Source organism: Ursus maritimus, unplaced genomic scaffold (assembly GCF_017311325.1).
Source record: "Ursus maritimus isolate PB19 unplaced genomic scaffold, ASM1731132v1 scaffold_11, whole genome shotgun sequence".
NCBI classification, from domain to species: Eukaryota; Metazoa; Chordata; class Mammalia; order Carnivora; family Ursidae; genus Ursus; species Ursus maritimus.
In genome coordinates this window covers 33,075,808-33,098,043 of record NW_024423453.1, presented here as the reverse complement: position 1 = coordinate 33,098,043, position 22,236 = coordinate 33,075,808, and the positions used below count along the sequence as shown (strand labels likewise).

Sequence of the window (22,236 nt, the reverse complement as noted above, 5' to 3'; positions counted from 1 at the left end):
AATTAATAAAATTAATAAAAATTAATAAAGAGTTAATTCTTTAATTAGAATTTCTCTGAAATGTGAAGCTAAAAAAATACCTTACATGATATTGGCTATAATTGCATCTACGTATGAATTATTAGTGTTTACAAGGATACACTTTGTATATATATACACATTCATACTTACAGATACAACATCATTTGCCTCATGGTTTTGTTCTCCAGAAGGATCATAAGGAAGCCCATATTTACAAAAACATCTGTAAGCTTAATTTATTTTCCAAGAGATCTTTTTAAATCTTTTTTTTTTTTTAAATATGGAATGCTTCACGAATTTACCTGTCATCCTTGCTCAGGGACCATGTTAATTTTCTCTGTATTGTTCCAATTTTCATATATGTGCTGCTGAAGCAAGCACTTAAAATCTTTTTTTTTTTTTAAGATTTATTTTTTTAGAGAGAGAGAGAGCATGAGTGGGAGGGGCAGAGGGAAAGGGAGAGACTCTCAAGCAGCCTCCAGGACTAGCTCGGAGCCCGAGATCATGACCTGAGCCAAAACCAAGAGTCGGAGGCTTAACTGACTGCGTCACTCAGGTGCCCCAAAATCTTTTTATATTCACACCACACACATACATACCACAGACACTACACAAGCATCTCGTACCAGATAGGTAGATGCACACACACACACACACACTCACCCCTGCACACTTATACCACAGTACACATATACCACACATATAGCCCACAGTTCAGTGGGCAAAGTAGACATTAAAACAAGTAAGGATAGTGCAGTGTGATTCATAATTGTGAGAAATGTTCATGCTGGCAACATAGAGGAGGAAAGTAATGAATGATTTAGGGAAAGTAGTGTCAGGAAAGGCTTCACTGAGGAAATGAAGTACAAACTAATCCTGAAAATTGAGTAGGAATTCACCATTTAAAATTTTTTTAAATTATGGAGATAACATTTCCACTCTAGGAAATGCTGTTAGAACCTAGGAATTAGGGTACTATCAAGACAAGCCACTCTAAAATATGATTGAAATGAGCAGCTAAGGAGACTTAGTGATAAGATGCTTATGACCCAATTAACTAAGAATTTTTATGTCTTAAAATTCTGCCACAGACAGAATGAGAAAATAATTAGCTATGTACTAACATAATATGATATAAAATTTAGGAGCTGCAATACTATAGAGAAAGGAAAGATTAGTGTGGTGTGGAATGTTCTGAAAGTCTTTAAGAGAAATAAGTTTGAAACTCAGCCTTGATGGTAAAGAAGAGTTGGATAGATAGGGAAAGAGAGAGGAGGTTGATGACAACAGTACCATGGGTGCCCTGGAAGGAAAGAATGTCAAGAAGGAAGAAATGATTAAAGCCTTGGAACCCGAGTAAGATAAGATTGAAAGGAAACCAGGACTCCTGGCTGGCTTAGTCAGTAGAGCATGCAGCTCTCAATCTCAGGTCATGAGTTCAAGTCCCATGTTGGGCATGGAGCCTACTTAGGGGGAAAAAAAAAAGAGACCAACCACTAGAAGATCCTTGGTGATATTCTAAGAACAGGCTTGGGTTCTCAGAATAAGTGGATTTGTATTGGGTTAGGCAGTGAATGGTGTTTTGTTTTGGGTGACAAATTAATGCTCAGAGACTGACTATGCCTTTGCCAGAAATTTATTTAAACACAGGTTCACTGCAGGAATTCCACAAGCCAAGAGCATATAGGATAATGTCTCTTAATAAGCTCATAGAGATATAACATACTCCAAAGAAATTATAGATTTATTACACTGTTGTTCCAGGCAAGTGGAGATAAAAGGAAAATAGTCAAAATTTAGCTGAAGTATATACCTTTATAGGTAGAAGTTGATACTAAGGAGTGATGGCTTAACCAGGGGAGAACTGCCAGCTGCCAGCCCCAAAATAAAAGTCCTCTGTTGCTAGAGCATGTTGCTAGGGATCGCTGGTGCTGGTACTGACAGGCCACAGGGTCTCCTTTGCAGGGCCACTTCACTCTTCACTACTGCTGGTAAGAGTTGCCTTTACTGTGGCAGGAGCTAATAGCCCCAAAGTCTTTGGAGAGCTATTTAGATCAGCAAAGAGTCACCCCTTGCCCAGACAGAACACTCTCAGATAATCCTTACAAACGTTGGGTGTTTATAGTGTAAATGTCCCCTTGACATAGTTGTTTCTTTATGTTTTTTGATAAGTCCCAGTGGGGCATGTCGACAGCTGAGCAACTGAGTTTTTATTCATGAGAACAGTCTTTGTCATAATCAAATGCATTAAAAAAACTTCACTTAGGTCATAAACAAGTGGATTTGAAATCATATCAAACCAATACACAACAGGTAGGAAATGAGCAAATACATGAAGAAATACAGTGTGTCCTGCATTTGATGTCTTAGATTGTTTAGTAGGGAGCCAGTGGTTTTAAGTGCTAGGTTAAGGAATTATTAATGGCTGAAGAATTAAAGAAAAACAGTTGATAGGGAATTTGAGCTACTTGGAGGTACTGGTGTGTCTGTATCAGTGACTTTCAAAGTTTTCTGACTGTATCCTCAGTAAAAAATAAATTTTATATTGTGATCAATAATAGGCACAAACACATATAACTGAAACAGAAGTTTCAAAAATCAATACAACTTTCCTACGACAAGGGAAACACTTCTTTTTAATTTAATTTTAATTTTAATTTTTTTAAATTTCATTTTTATTAATGAAAATCAGGACTTCTGTTATGCAGTGCGCTTCAGCCTTGGACTGTCGATTTGAGTGTTGGCTTTTGATTGTGAAAAGGATTATATATTTAAAAAATATTTATACTTAATATATTGTAAAAATACTCTAAATATTCCTAAAACTTCTTGTTTAACTTACAATTTACTTATTAAAATTTCTAAATTTAATAGTTTTATGTAAAATAAAATAACTGTATTTTCGAAGACATTTGATTTATGATCATTTAATCCAGTTGAAAAGATTAAACTTGCTTGTACAACAAACCTCATTTACAAGTTTAATTACGTATTATGAAACATTTTTTTTTTAAGATTTTATTTATTTAACAGAGAGAAAGAGAGCAAGCACAAGTAGAGGGAGCGGCAGACAGAGAGAGGAAGGAGAAGCAGGCTCCCTACCGAGCAGGACTCTGGGATCATGACCTGAGCCAAAGACAGACACTTAACCAACTGAGCCACTCAGGTGCCTCTATTATGAAACATTTAAATTGCATTTAATAAATTTAATGTGTTTGATTTTCCTTCTAAGTACTTCAGATGCCTGACTAGGCAAGTGATGACTTTATTAAGCAACACTCCTTTAAAGTACTTAGCTCTTTTAAATGTAATTAATTAAACCTAGGAATGAAGCAAATTTCAGGTTCTTCTAAAAATGTTCAGGATGTGAAAAAAAATCATTCCTAAACAGTCTGGAGCAAGGTAGTCCACTAACCTTTTTTGGAAAGTAATTAACATTTCTGATGAAATTTTAAGCAATTTTACCAATAGATTTTAAGAACCTCTTCTGGGAAACCCCTCCTGATTGTCAATCATGGAAGTACCCTAACAACTTTTAACCATCTTTACGAGGAGTTTAATGATGTTTAATTAGGTCTTCTGTATCTAGTCTCACAATGAGTATCTAACCACTCTTTTTAAAAAAATTTTAATCCTATGAAATATCACTAACACGACACAAGTCTTTGAACTGGTTCTTTTAGAAAGCGCTTCCTAATAGCAAGTTTGAAATAAAATTTAAAATAAAATGATTTGTAACATGCTTATGTTGAAGGATAATTTTTTAAAAGAGGCAATATCATGGATCTTGTACAAATATAAAATAAATGTGTCAGCTATTTTATTTAATTAATAATAAGGAAACCAGTAATATGTAAAATAAAAATTAGAGGCAATCAAGAACTGTGAAATGAATTTGCTAATAGCTACCAATAGGTTCTTCTTTGGAATGGGGGTGATGGTGGTGAAATTGTACTTCTGTGGGACGAAATTCATTTACATCTCTATGGATAAGAATAATTTACATGTAAAAACTTACATCATTTTTTAATAATTTGCTGAGTTGTATAACAGCTTAGTTAGAGATAAAGAAAGGGGCAGACTTGCAGATAACCTGGAGGCATACACTAAACAATACTTAGTGTTCCTTTGAAAGGTCATTCATTAATCTTCCCTTACCCATTTCAGTATTTTTCACAATTTTCCCCATAATTTCCCCACCTGATGATCATAATAATATTAGAGATTATTCACACACACACATACACACACACCCCCACAGGGATGGTCTCATGTGGTTTAGCCTAATTTTTTACATATGTGCATCAGAGTGTTAATATATGTCTCCTTGAATTAGCTTTATAAATCTAGAGTCATACTTCATATATCCAGAAGACAGAACCTTATAACAAGACAATATTCCAAATAATTACAATAACATTTCCCACATTAATTTGCTCAGTTCTATGTATTCTTGTTCTACTGGATCTTAAATTAGGAATCTGCTTTCATAAAGCCTCTGTTTCATGGAAAAAAAATCCTGAAAATCAGTCCACTGGTAGTTGTCTAAACACTATCAGTTCAGAAACCCATACCCCAAAGTCAATTATTTGAAGTGCCAGTGGTTTAAAGTAACTTAGTCTTTTTCCATGAGGCTCTGAGACTCTCTTTTGTTGAAGAAGATCTGTGGCTTTGTTCTTTGGGTTTTTCCCCTTAACTAATCAGAGGTGTAATAAAGTCAATGTAAAGCACAGAAAATTATTTTAATAAGAGACCTAAGTCTAGCACATTTAAAGTATTAAAAATTCAACTTCCTTATTTTTTTGGGATTTTAGAAATATTTGATTTATGTAAGTGCCCATTTATCTCTATAAGCTAATCAGAATATCCTTTAAGAGAGCTCCTAATTAATTTATTAATATGTTCCAGAGATAGGAAAATATTTTGCACTCTCTCAATGAAGAGTGAAACGCTTTGAACTTAAGTTAAACTCTCATTCCTTTCAACTTAAAAATCAGAAATCTGAAATCAATTATACATTTTCTATTAGAATCACAAAACTAATCTGTTATATTCTCCAATGTACCAATTCTTAAACATTACAAGAACTTTAAATTACAAAAAGTATTCATAATCAAGAGTATTAATACTGTGGATTGATTTACTTCTTAATTCCTTTACTCTAAAACTATCCTGGAGGTTAAGAAAATACTTACCACTGACGGAACAATTTTGTCATTTCAGACAAGTTGAGGTTATATCAACAGTTCACTTCCATGCTATTGTGACTATTTCAAGCCAGGCATTGAGGCTGGAACATGGGATCTACTTTTGTAGATGTGTGGGTGTTTCTTCCCTAGCAACAGATGATATTATGATTTCTATGAACATAGGGTCCTTCAAGTCCACACACCTTAGATGGCTCTGGTTTTACAACCTATTATTTTTGGGATAAAATTATACCCTTGGTAAATTCTTTCTTTTGATTTGACAAGGGAAAAGTCTGTACTCCTACCAAGGCTGCAGTAAACTTTTTTTATATCTTGATGAGATTCTGTATTTCTTGAACTATCCTATAATATTTTAGTGTATTTAAGTTACCTTATAAGACATCTTATTGACATTCCCTTGGAGCTTTATTACTTCTCATACATTTTACTAAGTTAATTCTCAAGTCCATCCAATGATATTTCAAACTTTCATACCTTGGGAATTTTTGTTCTTAGCAAAACAAAATCAAACACCAAACCAACCCACCCAACCCTTCCAAACCAACCAACAAAAAATAGCAACAAAAGCTGATGCCAAGCATATATTGTTAAATGAGCATGTCTTTTGAGGGCCTCATCTCTTTCTCCAATCTGCTTTTCAGAAGACCTGTACAAGAAGGCTTGTTAAAGTAGCTATGAAGAGGATAAAATTTTCAGAGTATCATTACACAGAGAGGAATTATAGTGCTTCTATATATCACTAAAGTTACCAACAGATTCCGCTGAGTATGACATCTATTCCAAAAATGATAGCGCTTCTAAATGAGAAAATGCTGAATAAAAACATGTTATTTATACCTGGATCTGTACGTTTACGTGAAATTCTTATTTTCCACTCTCTGTATTCAATCAGAAAACACCCTCTGCTCATATAGGCACAATTTCTTCATGTTCCTCAAACATGTTAACTTTATTCCAGTCCCATTCCCACCTTCACCCATTCTCTTAGGATGCTCTCCTTACTCAGAATGCCTTAAAAATTTCCTTAGCTTTTCTAAGCTCTACCATCTTTTCAGGATAAGCTTGAGTGCCTCCCTGCATGAGGTTTTTGGGGTTATTCTAGTCCTCAGTGACTTCTCTTTCTCTAACATATTATGGCACAGATCATCTGCTTCAACCAAGTTAGCACTAGTATTAAGAATGTTTATGCCCATTTCCCTGAGTCAAATTTCTTTAGGCAAAGAACCTGGCATATCATTACGACTGATTACCAATAGGGCTTAGCACAGTGCTGAGGACATAAAAGAATATTAAAGGAGATCAATTAGAGTCAAGATTCCTTAGGGCTGTGGCTTTTATCATTTTATTTCCAACACCTAGCACTGGCCTTAACACTCATTAAGTGTTAATTGAATGAAACAAATGATTCTCAGTAAATACTTTCTGATCTACAGATTGTTCTGTGAAGTGTCTAAGTAAAAACATAAAGTGATGTTGAAACAGTTTGCTTTTCATATTGTGGATGGATAGAACTAGATAGATATCAGTACTAGTGATAAGTAGTGATAACCAGAAGTTAATGTTACTGTGAGCTGTTGAACATGAACTTACTGTGCATTTGTCAGCTACTATCTTTAACACATTCCTAGCCTATAGAAATATACCTGGCTTGCTATGGCAACATAATATTTTGTTTTTTCCACCTATGCCAAGTAATTTTATTCTGGCCATAATCTGACGCACTTGATTTATTTACACTTGAAATATTGTCCTCAGTAAAGCTGAACTTGAACCAGATTGTGATCTCCCTACCTCCTACGTCACCATTCCCTAAGGATCCATCTTGTGATTTTTAATTTCATATATATAACATTCCCCTCTTTGACTGTTTCATTCCATTGTAGTTACTAAGCACAACACCATTACCCTCTTGAGTAAGTCTTTTAAAGTGTAACACAGAAGACTTTTTCACAGGTGTTGAGTATGTAAGCTATATAGATACAGGCAATCATAGGTTCACAGTATATATTTGACTAACAAATATAATTAAAATGTGAATCATAGGAATCAGTCATGAATAAATCTCAAAACACCTACTGAAAAAATCACCAATAACATCTGGGTACTAATATACACTGAGCGAAATATAGGAACACATACCTGTATTAGTAATCTGCTGTGTAACATCCCTTCCCTCCTTTACTTTTGTCATCTAAGTTAATCTAATCATGGGAATGAAATCCTATCACATCCTTAAATCCCACCCACACTCAAAAGGAGGGGATTATACAAGGCTGCACCTCTACAGTGGGGGATGGAAATTTTAGGAGCTATCTTAGAATTCTGCCTACTAGAGTCTTCAAATCCTATTTCTCCCTTCATAGCCAGTTGTTCTAGGGAAAATGGCAGAGGTCTAGGGGTAGGAAGCCAGGGGCAAGTGCTGGCTCTGCCACTGACCCGTTGATAAATATAGACAAGTCAGTTAACTCTCTTAGGAGGAACTAGATTTTTTCTGCATCCTTTTCAGGTGCTAATATTCCAAAATTCTTGATTCTATCTTTAAGTTTCTTCGTAGGTAGAGAAGATACAATATCAGAAACATGGTTACAATTCAATTAGCGATGATGATAAGGAGGATGGGTGCGGTGAAAACACCCTTATCAAATTAGAGAAATGCTAGCATCTTCAAATGTCATCTTTTGCCTCCTTTGGTCTTCAGGTAATATGTCAGAATACTTGGGTGCAGTATGTCCTGCCAACATTCAAGGCTGAGCCGTGGCTGGTATAATTTATATTTTTTGTTTGGCTTGCTCAGGACCCAGCAGCACTCCCTGATTTGATTGGTCTTACTTAGGCTCCTGCAGATCCCCTTTCCTAAACACTTTCCTCACATTATCTAGTATTGCCTCTTTTCTGGTTGAAGCTTGGGAAAGGAAAACAGGGAGGCTTATGTCTTGCCTGTCCTATTTTCTTGTTCCCATGATTCCTTGGGCCAGAAGACTAAACTGTTTTTCTTTTGTGTCTGTGAACTTCCTCCTACTATTTCAGAGCTATTCTGATTGTCTTAAACTGAAGGACTATCTCTGTACTCTTGGAGGATGCTATAGGCAAAGCAAAGATTTCTCTAATTTGCTTTTCATATACTAAAAGGGAGATAGAGGATTTTGAAAATCCAAGCCAATAGTCTTGTTTTAAATCTAAGATTCTGATGTATAACCGTATTTTTGAATGTCAGTTATTGAATATTAACTCAGTCTTTGCCTTTACATTCTTTTTGCTATAAATTCTAATCTACCTTAGGCAATCAGACAGCTAGAGTAAATGTGTGGAAGATATTTTAGGAAGATATTTTAAAAATACTATTATTTCATCACTTCCATTAGCTATTAAAGTACTGTTATTATTATCTTGTTCACTTGTGTATTCCCAGTGCCTGGGAAAAAAAAACCAGGCACATAGTAGGCTCTATTAATAAATGTAAGGTGAATGAATAGATAATTCTATGTGTGAGTGAATGGGGTCGAGAAAGTGTTCATAGGAAACTTTTTTTCCAGCATCACATAATCTGAACAACTTTTCCTGGTCTTTTCCTCTACAAGGTCGTATTTGCTCAGATCTTAGAGAAGTCCGTATTATTTCTTTCTGCTTTTATTTGCTGTATATTTTCCTCTGGGAGTTTTCTATCTTTTTTGGTTAAGCTACAAACCAAGCTATCCTAAAAATACATTTCAGCTTTTACTGAATTAAAAAAACCTTTTTTCCCCTGTCAGACTATGTCTTATTTCTCACTAAAAAATTGGAATTTAATTTGATATGTGATTTTCTAAGAATTACTTGCTTATTGGTAGGGAGGGTAGAGAGTCATGATTTGTCTATTTAAGCCTGTCATTAATCCTATCACATTTTATGGTGTTAACTGAGGTAGAATGAAGAAAATAAATAGTATACGTCAATTATACTAATAATAGCTAATATGTATTAAATGCCTATTTTGTATTGGATACTATGTTAAACTCATTTTATGTGACCATATTTATGTTTCACAAGAACCCAGTGACAGATATTAGTGTTGGCTCAAAGTACAGTGAGGAAATTGAGCCTATTGTTAAATAACAATAACCCGCCCAAGACATAAAGTTATAAAGTGGCAAAGCTGGAATGAACTGATGTCTGTGAGATTCCAGAATCTGTAGTCTTTACATTCTGATATACTGCCCTGGATCCATAACCATCCTAGTTTTCTAAAAAATATCTTGAAAATAATTCAAAGATAATTTAAAGAAAAGTGAAATGAAGTGCTAAACACCAAGAACTTTAAAACAACATGGTTTTATTCAGTTTAAACGAAGGCTATGTAAATAGGAGTAGGTGGGTTAGTATTTTCACCAAAATTCTCAACATTAAGGAAAAAAAACCTGTTGTTGAGGGGAGCAATGGGAGGCTTCTGAACTATTTAATGAAAAAAAAAAAAAAGAGGAAGTTATTTCAGCTTATACTAACAGAGCCAAGTATGGTTAAAAAATATCTAGTGACTTAGGTATGTAGACAACAAAACCACCCAGAGCACTTAAATTGAAAAGCAAAATTGACTTCCAGAAGTTGTAAGTGGAAGCTGGAAGTAGAAACTCAGAAAGAATTTATTTGTGTTCTTAAATTACACACATACTGTACTTGCAACTACAAGGATCGGAGTAGCATATGGAGGGTGGACATTTGGGAATTTGGAAAGCTATTTGCTAAAACAACTAAGAACATTCTTAAAATATGTTACTCAGACTTCTACGGGCTTGGAATTATGTACTAATTAATAAGGTTATCTTACAAATGTACATTTTTTCCAAGATGTCAACTTTTTCCCCGTAGAATATCCCATGTCAAAAAGTAATTTAAAAAAGTAATAAAAAGCAAAACCAAGACCAAAAAAATAATCTCTCTCTCTCTGTCTCTCTCTCACACACACACACACTCATTCTCTCTCTCTCTCTCCCCCTCATCTCAATATCCATAATAGGCTTCTAAATTTTTGTGTACTGAAGTTTAATAATTGACAGTTATTTAATGCTAACCATTTATCCTTCACCTTTAGTTTTTTTACTTCCCCAATCATCCTTGAAAATCAATCTTTGTGAAAATCACGTTATTTAATATTACAAATTTCTAGAACATGATATATTAGGCATTGATTTAGTCTAGCTACATTGCAAATACCAGCAGACAATAGCACTGTAGTTGGCCAGAATTTATCTTCCTTTCTCAATTATATTTCTTCCCCAAATTAAGCTTCTGATTAAGCCTTCCTGTATTGGGATATAGTATTCTCATGTTTTTATCTTGAAGAAGTCTTGCCCTAAAATTGACACTAAGATTTTCTTATGACTTTAATAATTTTAGTAAAGATCAAAACTTAAGCTCTAATAAGAAAGGTATGTGTGTGATGTGTGTGTGCGTATGTGTGTGTGTGTTGGGTAGGGCAGGGAAAGGAAGAGGGAGGAGTTAAAATGGACAGAGGCAAAGACAGATATACCATGAAGTTAATTGCGAATAGAATAGGAAATATAATTAGTTCAGTTTTAGTGCATAATATTTATGTGATTTGTAGTCATTTCTGTGTAATTAATTACTAGCTATCATAGTGTAGGAATGGGTTCTAAGAATATCCCTACCACCTGCTGTGTCAGTTAGCCCATTGTTATGATATGGAGGTATGGGACCAAAAGTCTTATTGTGGTATGAATGTGTCCTGTGGGGCCAGGAACAGTAATACATAGTTAGTGGATGAGAAACAAGGATTCAACGGTATGGAGCGAGAAGCTAGTCTTTGGGAAAATTCTTACCTCCATCACTCCATCTCAAAGGATGATGTGTCTAAGTCCCTCCAGGGTAAATCTCTACATCAGTACCAGATTCCATACCTTCAAGCCTCTTCCAGAACCTTGGTCTGTTATTTATACCAATGTGTGCATTTATGGTGTCTGACTGTCCAGATAATAAAAAATAGATACCTTCTCATTTTAAATTAGACCGCTTTTGAGGGACCTACCATTTTACTAGGCCACATTACCATTATAAAGTATGAGATCATTTATTCATTCAATAAATATTTAATAGGCATATATGCATCAGTTTTCTATTGCTGTGTAACAAACTACTCCAAAACATAACAGCTCAAAACAAAAACAGTTATTTATACTACTCATGAATCTGTAATTTGGCAGGGCTCAGTGGGAACAGTTCATCTTTATTTCACATGATATTAGTTGGGGTGGCTTCACTGGGAGCTGGAGAATTCACTTTCAAAATGGCTCATTCATGTGGCTGGCAAATTGGTGCTGGCTGTTGTCTGGGAGCTCAGCCAGGGCTCTGAGCCAGGGACTTTGATACCTTTCCACATAGGCGGCTCCATGGACTGCTTGGGCTTTCACACAGTATAGTGGGTAAATTTCAAGAACAAGATCCTGAGAAAACAAGGCAGAAGTGAATGACATTTTTATGACTTAGCTTCAGAAGTCACATGGTGTTGCTATATTGGGCAAGGCAGTCATTAAAATTCACTCAGGTTCAGAGGGAGGGGACATAGACACTCACAGTTGATGGAATGAGTGCCAACATCACCTTTTAAGAAGAACATATGGGATGTCGTATTAATTTCCTAAGGCTCTGTAACAAGTACCACATACTGAATGGTTTGAAACAACAGAAATTTATTATCTCATGGTTCTGGAGGCTGAAAATCCAAAATCAAGGTGTTTGGTCATGCCCTCCCAAAAACTTTAGGGAAGAAACTATTTTATGTCTTTCTCTTATCTTCTGGAATTGCTGGCTATCCTTGGTGTTCCCTGGCTTGTGGATGCCTAACTCCAATCTCTGCCTCTGTCACTGCATGGCAGACGTTCTCTCCCTGTTTGTCTGTCTCTCCTTTTCTTATAAAGACAACTGTCATATTGGATTAAGGGCCCACCCTACTCTAGTATGGCTTCATTTTAACAGTGCCCCTGTTTCCAAATAAGGGCACACTCTGAGCTACTGGTGGGTAGGACTTCAACATACCTTTCTGAGGACACAATTCAACCCATAACAAATGGAAAGTGTTACATCTTCTTTGGAAAATGTTATTTGCAACATTGCATTAAATAGTAGGCATCATTATGTTTGTATGTATATGTATAGATGATAAACTGGTGATTTGGAAAAAAATTATTTATTTATTTATTTAGAAAGAAATGCATACACATGCACATGGTGGGCGGGGCAGATGGGGAGAATCTATCAAGCAGACTCCCTGCTGAGCTAGGAGCCTGACTCCAGGCTTGATGGCACAACCCATGAGATCACAACCTGAGCTGAAACCAAGAGTCAGATACTTAACCCACTGAGGTACCCAGGCACCCCAGATAAATGGTTAATTTTTATAATTTAGGTTCCATGAAACAAAACTTTGCTTAGTGCTTAGAACATTGCTGACATAGTTTAGACAGTTAATGAATACTCTGAATAAAGAGAATTTAAAAAGATAAAGACTCTGTCCTAATAGAGTTTACAGTTTTGACTAATGCAACCAATCAAGTTATCACACAACTATACAAGTATAAGCTAAAGTACGTGCTATTTATTCATATTTAACTTATTAAGCACATGTTTCCTGTCAGGCATTGCTTTCAGAAGTAGGTATAGAGTAGTGAACTAAACAAAATACCTGCCCTCATTCAATGTCAGAGAATAAATAAGGAAATATACATAATAAGTAAGATGACAATAAGTATTATGGAGAAAAATAAAGAGAAAGGGGATAGGGAGTGAGGGTATTGTTATGGGATAACCCAATAATACCCAAGTTTGGCTGCCCAATGCTAGAAAGGCCAATACTCAAGAAGAGTTTTGACTGGTAAGGAATATGAATGTTATTCAGGAAGCCAGCCACCTGGGGAGAAGGCAGAATCTTGTACAAAGACCAACTCCCTGGGGCACTTGGGTGGCTCAGTCAGTTAAGCATCTGACTCTTGATTTTGGCTCAGATCCTGATCTCAGGGTTGTGGGATCCAGCCCTGTGTTGGGCTCCATGCTCAGTGTGGAATCTTCTTGAGATTCTCTCTCTCCCTCTCCCTCTGCTCCTCCCCCTGCTTGTGTTCTCTCTTTCTCAAAAATAAATAAATAAATAAATAAATAAATAAATAAACAAACAAACAAAAAACAAATAAATAAATAAGAAATATATATATATATATATTTTTTTTTTTTTAACTCCCAGGTTTTTGCCTGGTCCAGAGATTTTGAAAGGGGTTTAATCATTTAAGGGTATGCAGTGGTCTGTGACATTTCTTGATTACATGCAGACTTGATGATGTCAGCTACAGAGTTATATCTATGCTCAGAGGTTGTGCAAGAAGGTCTGGTTTCTTGGTACCCAGGGTTTGTACAGGAGTACTCTATTCTTTCTGTAAAGGAGGGCAAGGTCTACACAGCACAAAGGGGGGGGGGTGTCAGTAAGTCATTTCTGTGACCTTAAAAAAGAAAAACATTTTGCTAAATGATTGTTGGGCTAATCAGAAGACTAAGGGAGCTTCAGACAGACTTGCTGGCCTCTGTGGCTGGGAATGTTCTGGTCCTTTATTCCTCAAGGCCAGTGGTCTGCAAAGCTCAAAGAAAGTAAATTAGTTCTGTTATAGATTAAGGACCTTAAGTCAGCAAACACGGAGTGTGTTAACTTGAAGCAAGTTAACCCTTAGGACCATCTGGAGTGCTGTTACAATATTGGTGATATTTACATAGGATGCCCCTCAGTCTGTACTACTGAGGAGGTAACATTTCTGCAGAGATTTGAAAGAAATAAATAAGGAGATGAGCCATATGCAAATCTGGGGGAATGTGGTCCAGCAGAGGGCAGGTGAAGAGCAAAATCCTTGAATAAGAAAGGGTTTGGCATGTTTGAGAACTACTGCATGGGAACTGTAATAATGAACAAGAGGGAGGAAGGTGGAAATGGAGATTGCATTTATAAGCAAGCCAGTGTAAAGACTTTGAGTTTTGCTTCAGTTGAGATGGAAAACCACAGAGGGTTGAGAGGAGAGGATTGATGTGATATGACTTGTGTAGAATCTCAGCTGAAAGTCAGCTTTCAGCTCCTATGTCACCCCCACCCACAAAAAAAGATTATTATAAGAATATGTAGCAGGAGAATGTGATACTGTCAGGTGGTGGGGAGTTTTGAGCTAACAAGTGCAAGATGATAATAATTCTCCAATTTTATCTCAATTTGATTTTCAACAGATACAAAAGTTGCATTGTTTAATTTTCTCATATACTTCTTCATGGAATGGCAGACTAGATATTAATATTTAACCTAATCTCTAATGATACATGATTTCTTATTGATCACAGTTATTCCTGGAAATGGAGATACATTAGTTTCATTCTGAATTCTGGGGACACTTTACTTAACTCTGGTGTGGTAACTTAAGTTTATACTTTTGTAAAATAGCATTTAACTGTCTTACTATAATTATCTTTGCTTAAATGTCTTTCTCCTTTAAATCTATGTGAATTCAGAGCAAAGATCTTGTTTTTTCTTGCATTTCCTATCACTGTATCCCCACCAGTCAGCACACAGTAAGTGCTCCAAAGTTGGTTGTTGAATAAATGACACAATTTAAACCTATGACTAACAGATATGTTTTACTTTAAAAGTGGCAATATTATGAAAGGCCACAAGATGGGCTCATTACACTATGTAAGTTTGTGAGACATTTTGAATCATGAAATTAACACTTTTTCCTTGCAAAAAATGAGGAAGATTTCATATAGTTTCTGCATCTTAAAAAGGTGTTAAAGTGCCTTTAATGACAAATCCTACCAACATTTACTCATTTCTTTATTTTTCTAAAGAATTGTATTAAAAGAAAAATCATAATGTTATTATTTCCTCTCGTGACTTTGAAAAACATCAAGGTTTTATCTTTATCACTCTTTCTATATATTCCTTACTATAAAACTGAAATATGTGTCTTGCTATTAATGAAATAATAAGTTATATTTCTTCTTCTTAGAATTTAAAATGGTGTTTGTCACTTTTTTTTTCATTCAAAAAATTAAGCTTAATAAATTGAATAGATCTTTTTTTCCTAAACCATTGCTTTTTGAAAACTGACTCTATGCTGGGCAGTCTATATTGTTATCTCATTTGATGCTTATTAACTAGATCCTCATCTGAGGGTCTCCTGATGGTCTGAGACTCTGAAGCTTGCCAAAATCATCTAAATAATAATTAGAGCTATGTTTTAGTGGGAAGACATATACAGATCAAATAAAAACAAAGGCAAAAACAAAATAAATCAAAGAAGCAAGAGAATATGAGCTAGTGATAAAGCATGGTGATATGATAAAGTGACTGAGGTTAGAAGGCCACTTTGAATTGGTGATGTTGAAGCTAAACCAGGAATGATAAGAAGGAGCCAGATTGGTGAAATTCTGGGGAAGAATTTCCAAGCAGAAAGAAAAACAGGTATGAAGGCAGAAGATAGAAGAGGTGTTGCTCTCAATTTGGAAGGAAGAGAGAAGCTGTATGGCTCCAAAAGATTCATCCAGTATCACTGTCATGTCTTTGGTGAAGATGGTATTATTAGACATTTATTGGCTTTCCTTGGAAATAAACAGACACTCGTGTATGTCTTTATAACAGCCACAGAATTTTTGCTCATTTTGAGTTACTGGCATACACTACCAGGCAGAAGGAAGAGCTCTTCTGGAATTGGCTGTTCTTTAGCTAAGGAGGGTCAGGATTGTATTTCATTAGGAGGACTCTAAGCCAAACAAAACCTCCCAGCACCTGCTAAAATCATAATGGGATTGGAATGTTCTTCATACAGTCAGTATGTATATATTAAGTATTTACTGCCAGGCGTTGAATATAAAGCAGTGAACAAACAAAATCTCTACCCTCAAATAGCTTGTATTTGATGATATCATGGCGAGGTGGCCTATATAGTTTATAGGTGGTTTACTTTTAATTCTATTTAGTCCATCCACTATTTGATCAAATTTGGAACTATTTAATTTATTGGTATTGAACAAAAAGGAAGTAGCATTGATTGTCAGGATTTCCATTCTCCTGTCACAGTCCCAGTTGGGTTCTTTTAATAATGGGAATTCTTCTGAAAGTAGATGTGGTCTTACTTATTCCTGCCTACAAAGATGTGGAGCATTACTGCTGATATCAGCAACCCGACAAATACAATGGCTTTTTTCTACAGTTCTGGTCTTGAATGCAGGTCCAGACTTACACGATGCTCCTTCACTCCCTACCTAACTTCTGTCCATCAGGTCAGGGTCATTTCTTCAATGTTTCTGGGCCATTAAGACTGTTGGAGGAGAAACAGAAACATCACTCAATCACTGAAATCTAAAACCCAGTGGGAGTCTAATTATTATAGGCTCAACTGCCTTTTCTGATATTTTCCCATAATTTAGGGTACCTGGAAGAAAGTCATGAGAGAAAAAAACAAACTACATTAATGCACTGACCTTTTGACACCAAAGACTCCATCATTTGAGAACGTGGTGTAATTTATGCCCTTAAATTTCACTAATTTATAGGAAAATCCTCTAAACAGAATTTGAAAACTATCCTCCTACCCCCAAGAACAGCTCTTTTATAATTTTTCTTTGTCATTGGAAGCAAATGATATTAACAGATTATGTGTATGGCCTATTCTTAAGATTCATGTCACCTTATATTAGGTTTCATACCAATTTATATTAGATTTCCTATTACTGTATTAGCAAATTACCATGAACTTAGTGGTATAAAACAACACACATTTATTAACTTATAGTTCTGTAGACCAGAAGTCTGACAACATGTCTCATTGGGCAAAGTCAAGGTGTTGGCAGAGATAGTTTCCTTTCTAGAAGCTTTTGGAGAGAATGTTTCCCTGCCTTTCCCAGCTTCTAGAGGCCACATGTACTGCCTAGCTCTTGGTCCCGTATGTCCATCTTCACAGCCAACAACTTTGCCTATTTTGGCTTTTCTTCTATCATCATATCTCTTTCTAACCATAACTGGAAAAAGTTCTCTATTTTTAAGTGCTGCTGTGATTAGATTGGTCCCCCCCCCCTGGATAATCCAGGAAATTTCCCCCTCTCAAAATCCATATCCATAACCACATCCTTGAAGTCCCTTTTGCTAAATAAGTAACATATTCACAGATCACAAGAATGAAAATGCAGATATCTTTGGGGCCATTATTTTGCCTATCATACCCTTTTCTAAAAACAGTATGCACTGAGAAATGTATGTGTGTAACTCCTGTAAATCCCTGGTATAGAAATCCTGCTGTTTTTAGTTAAAACTCAACTCTCCTTCCCTCCCCTTCCGTCTCCTCTCCTCATTTTCTTCTCTGGGGGATAGATATAGGAAGAAAGTAAGATGAATACTATGCTTTTGTCCAGTCATTTTCTCTTCCCTTAAAAATATCCCCCTCAGCCATTGGTGGGTTAAGAGAAGGTTCTTTTTTTCTCACTTTAATCCTGATATTTTGGTAGGGTTTCTAATCATTATACTCTTCTGTCTCCTTGCCTCAGGGCTATGCATATGACCAAGCCCCCCTATCAGATTGGCCTATCATATCCACCTGGACATTGTGATTGCTTTGGTAGTGGGCATTTAACCTGAGCTGGGCCAATCAAAATACTTCCCTGAGATTTTTTTTCCCTAAGTGACTCCATGTGAGAATATTTTTCTTTATACCTTTGTTGTAAGAAAGCTGAAAGTATATGCTGGTTTTATGTCTCTCACCAATTGGAGAAACTGAGAGACTGATGAGAGAGGCTGAAAGAGACAAGCCTTGTGAGTTACTGCTTGATTTTATTCCTTGATGTCTTCAAAGCTGCTTTGGTTCATCTTTGATTTTATGAGTTACCCAAGTTTGTTTCCAATAAATCCCCCTTTTGTTTAATCTGGTTTGTTTTGAGGTTTGTTTCTTGCAACTAAAACAGTCCCAATTAATAAGGTTGTTTTCCTTCTACTAATGTCTTATGTTTCCTAACTTTATTATTTATTATGTTAATCCATTGGCTTTATAAACCAAATCCAAAATGAAGGATGTCTCCCACGGAAAAATTAAAAGAAATAATCAGAAGAAATTCTGAAGTGAGTCCATGTGATATTGCATATGTTAATTCTGAGGTCACACCCTGAAAAAATTCACCTTCTGTTTCACAGTCCATCTTGGATTATGTAACTCAGTTAATTAAAGAGAATTATGTACAGATGCCAGTAATCCTGTTAATACAATGGCAGTAATATGAAAAGCTTGAAATCTGAACACTTTCTATTTCTATTATCAAGTTTCCAAGGTGATATTAAAATCCTTAAAGTGAAATTTCCCTTCTCATTTCCTTTCATTTTACTTCTGGAAATTATATGTTCCCTCCCAAACCTCAAAGGCAAACTATTCTAAACCTAGTTCTCTCATGCATCCCATTTTCCCAAAATTCAAGGAGTTATATAAGAACATTTCCACTGCAATCCCATACCCAGAATGTTCTGATCCAGATACAAGAAGTGCCAATTTTGCTTATAATTTGGATTTTCCCAACAGCATAGTTCTGAGACTCAGAAATGACTGTCTCTTTGGGTATATTCTTGACATACAAATGGAGACCCAACATGTATTTCCTAATGCATTGCGGTTCCAGAAGGGAATTGGTGTGTAGATGAATGTCTAGCCAGCATACGAGGCCAAACTATTCACTTCACATTAAATCACAGAATGACTGCCAACTGGAAGTGTTGAACGACATTAACTGTAAAGGATACCTCTGCTGCATCCTAAGTACAGAAATAATTCCTCATCTCTAGCCTATGGAGGCCACCATCACAAAACAAATTTAGCTTGTTGCTCAGAAGGATACAGTACACTTTTACCAGCTACTAAATTGAGTGTCTCAGTTTCCCTAGACAAGACTCACATTTTATGCAATGAATCAGAACTAGAACTGCCTGGTCCCTCTGGTAAGTGAGGATAGTGCATCACAGCACCGATATTTTAATTAATTTATTTACTTAATTGTTCATCGTGTACTTGTTGAGTATAAGCTAGGTACTTGGTATATAAAGGTGGGCAAAATGAACTTGATTCCAGCTCTCACTGAGCTGGTAGTCTAGTGGGAGACATAGACAGCAAATAAGTAACAAATAAAGTTATAATTAAGAATTATTCTAACTGCTCTAAAGGGAAAGGGCAAGTTGCTATGAGAGAGACTAATGGGAAGGACATAGTTTAGGTTGGGTAGCTAGGAAAACTTCTAGAAGAAGGTGACATTTAATCCAAGATCTGAATTTGATGGATGAAAAGAAACCAGTCAAGGGGAAACTATTAGGAAGAGGGTCTTGGCAGTAGGAGGAACATCCAATGAAGAAGAAATAACAATTATATAGGTCCTGAGGTAGCAAATAAATTGCAATTCTGGAGGATGCTTACGTATGTTGTGTTGTGAGCCTGATAAATGATGTACAGTATAGTAAGAGTATATGTGTGTTTCTTTTTGTAGATAAAAATAATTTTATATGAAATAGCAATATAAAGCAAATGGCATTCTCTATGAGCAGAACAGAATACAGTAGATGAGTAATTTATTTTCATAAAAGAAAGTCTGAAATTGCTTCACTCATGTAAAAATCGACTACCTGAATATGTTGATAATTACAACCATTATGGGAATGTGGATTACTTATTATATGAATTACAAAATTCTTGAAATTTACAGATATAATATTAGAAAATACAGAACTGCTTAAAAAAAAGGTATATGTGTGTTTGAAAGAGTCAGGGAGGGAAGACAAATGTTATAGAGCTTAATTTGTCTTAAACCAGATTAAGAATTTTGAATTTTAAGTATGAGAAGCAATTGAAGTATTTTGAAAATGGGGGAGTCATGATCTAATGTACATTTTAAAGGCATTACATAGGATTCTGTTTGGAGAATGGCAGGAAGACTAGTTAGGAAACGATTACAATATACTGCACAGAAGGTAAAGTGGCTTAATATTATGGCAATAAGAGGGAGATGGATGTGAGATATATATTTGCAAATAGGATCAACAGATTTTAGTGATGGACTGCATATTGTGAATTATGTCAAGAAATCTGCTTTGAGTGACTGTATAGATAGTGGTGGCATTTAGGGATTTGGAAAAGGCTTTTGGTGAAAGAGATTTTGAAGATAAGGCAAGAATTCAATTTGAGAAATGTTAAGCTTGAAATGTCTGTGATACATCCAGTGTAGATATCACACAGGCAACTGAAATACTGGTCTGGAGTTCAGAAGAGAAGTCTGGGCTAGATAGTTAAACTTGAGATCTAAAGCACATACATTAAAAAATATATATTTTAAAATACTTTCAGATATACAAAAAAGTTGGAAAAGAGCACAAAAAAATCCCTGTATACATTCAGATTTCCCAAATGTTAAAATCTTACATAACCACAGTACAATATTCAAAACTGGGAAATTATTCATATAGCACTATCTAATGACAAACCTTTTCCAAATTTTGCCAATTCTCCAACCTGTATCCTCTTTTGCATCCAGCATCCAAGTCTAGAATCACACACTGCATTTAGTTGTCATGTATCCTCAGTCCCCTTTAGTCTGGAACAATTCCTTTGTCTTCATGGCCATGACATTCTTAAAAGATTACTAGCCGGTTATGTTGTAAAATGTCCCTTAATTTGGGCTTGAATCTTTAGAAATTCCTAATTAATATAATGCATAGAAGGAAAGCCTTTGAACATCCACCAAACCCTTAGAGCCCCAATGCTGTCAGAGGAATGCCTTCCTGCTCCTAACCATGAGAATTTCTGGCTACCAAGCTAGTGGGCTGGGGAGGAGAATCTTAAGGTGAGGAGCAGGTGAGAGGATGTGGAACAGAGAAGCATAGACCAAAACCCTCTTCTGCACAGCAGATTTTCCTACTGAAGCAGGTCTGAACTAAGATTCGGAATAAGTTTTGACTCAATGAATTTCAGAGTTTTGACTACTGCATGAGACCAACTCTTTTAATTACTGCAATCAGATTTTTTTTTTTTTTTTGAGGAAAACTTCTGTCAGTGTTTTATTTTTTTTTTAACCTGGGTGGTAATTATGAAGGCAAACTGAGGTGTACATTTTAAAAAATAAACTTTTAAAGAAGTTTTAGATTTACAGAAAAGTTGCAAAGAGAATTCCCATATACCCCACACCTAGATTCCCCTATTGTCAACATTTTACATTTGTATATTTGTCACAATTAACAAACCAACGGACCAATATTGATACATTAACTAAAGTATACTTTTTTTGGATTTATTTGGTTTTCACCTAATGTCCTCTTCTGTTCCGGGATCCCACATTACATTTAGTTGTCATGTCTCCTTGGCTATAGTTTTTCAGACTATCCTTTTTTTGTTTTTGGAAGATTTCATTTTTTAGAGCAATTTTAAGTTCATAGCAAAATTAGGAGGAAGCAGAGATTTCCATATACTCCCTTCCCCCCTCACATGCACAGCCTCCCCCACTATCAACATCCCCTATCAGAGTGGGACATTTGTTGCAACTGATGAACCTACACTGACAAATTAGGGGTTACACGTGTTATTGTCCATTCTGTGGGTTTGGACAAACATTTGAGATGTATCCACCCTTGTAGTGTCATACAGACTTCACTGTGTCATACTACAAAAATACTAAAAATACTAAAAATCCTGTGTTCCACCTGTTCATCCTTCCCTCCCCCTGAACACCTGATCAATCAGGTTATTTTTCGGATTAAAGTGACCAGAAATCTCTTATTGAAATGAGAAAAAGTCACAGTCCTATTGTAGAATATACTGAAGGGACAGAAAACAATGAACTTAGTAAAATTGCAATATGCAAGAGGGGGGTACAATTATTTTGCTTGTATTTCATTCAGTTTCTTTTTAAAATATAATAGTTAAATATATCTTTTAAAGAAAGATAAAAAATCCATAAGCCAAGTATTTAAATATTTTTG

At 35.6% G+C, this 22,236-nt stretch overlaps 1 long non-coding RNA gene and 1 other non-coding gene across 3 annotated transcripts in view; one reads left to right on the top strand and one right to left on the bottom strand.

The window, feature by feature from the left end:
- LOC103657980 overlaps window positions 1-22,236 on the top strand; it is a 172,985-nt gene that overhangs the window by 50,735 nt on the left and 100,014 nt on the right. The window lies entirely within an intron of this gene.
- On the bottom strand, window positions 296-402 carry LOC121101909. The gene has a single exon (XR_005833948.1). It is a non-coding gene; the product is annotated as a U6 spliceosomal RNA (small nuclear RNA).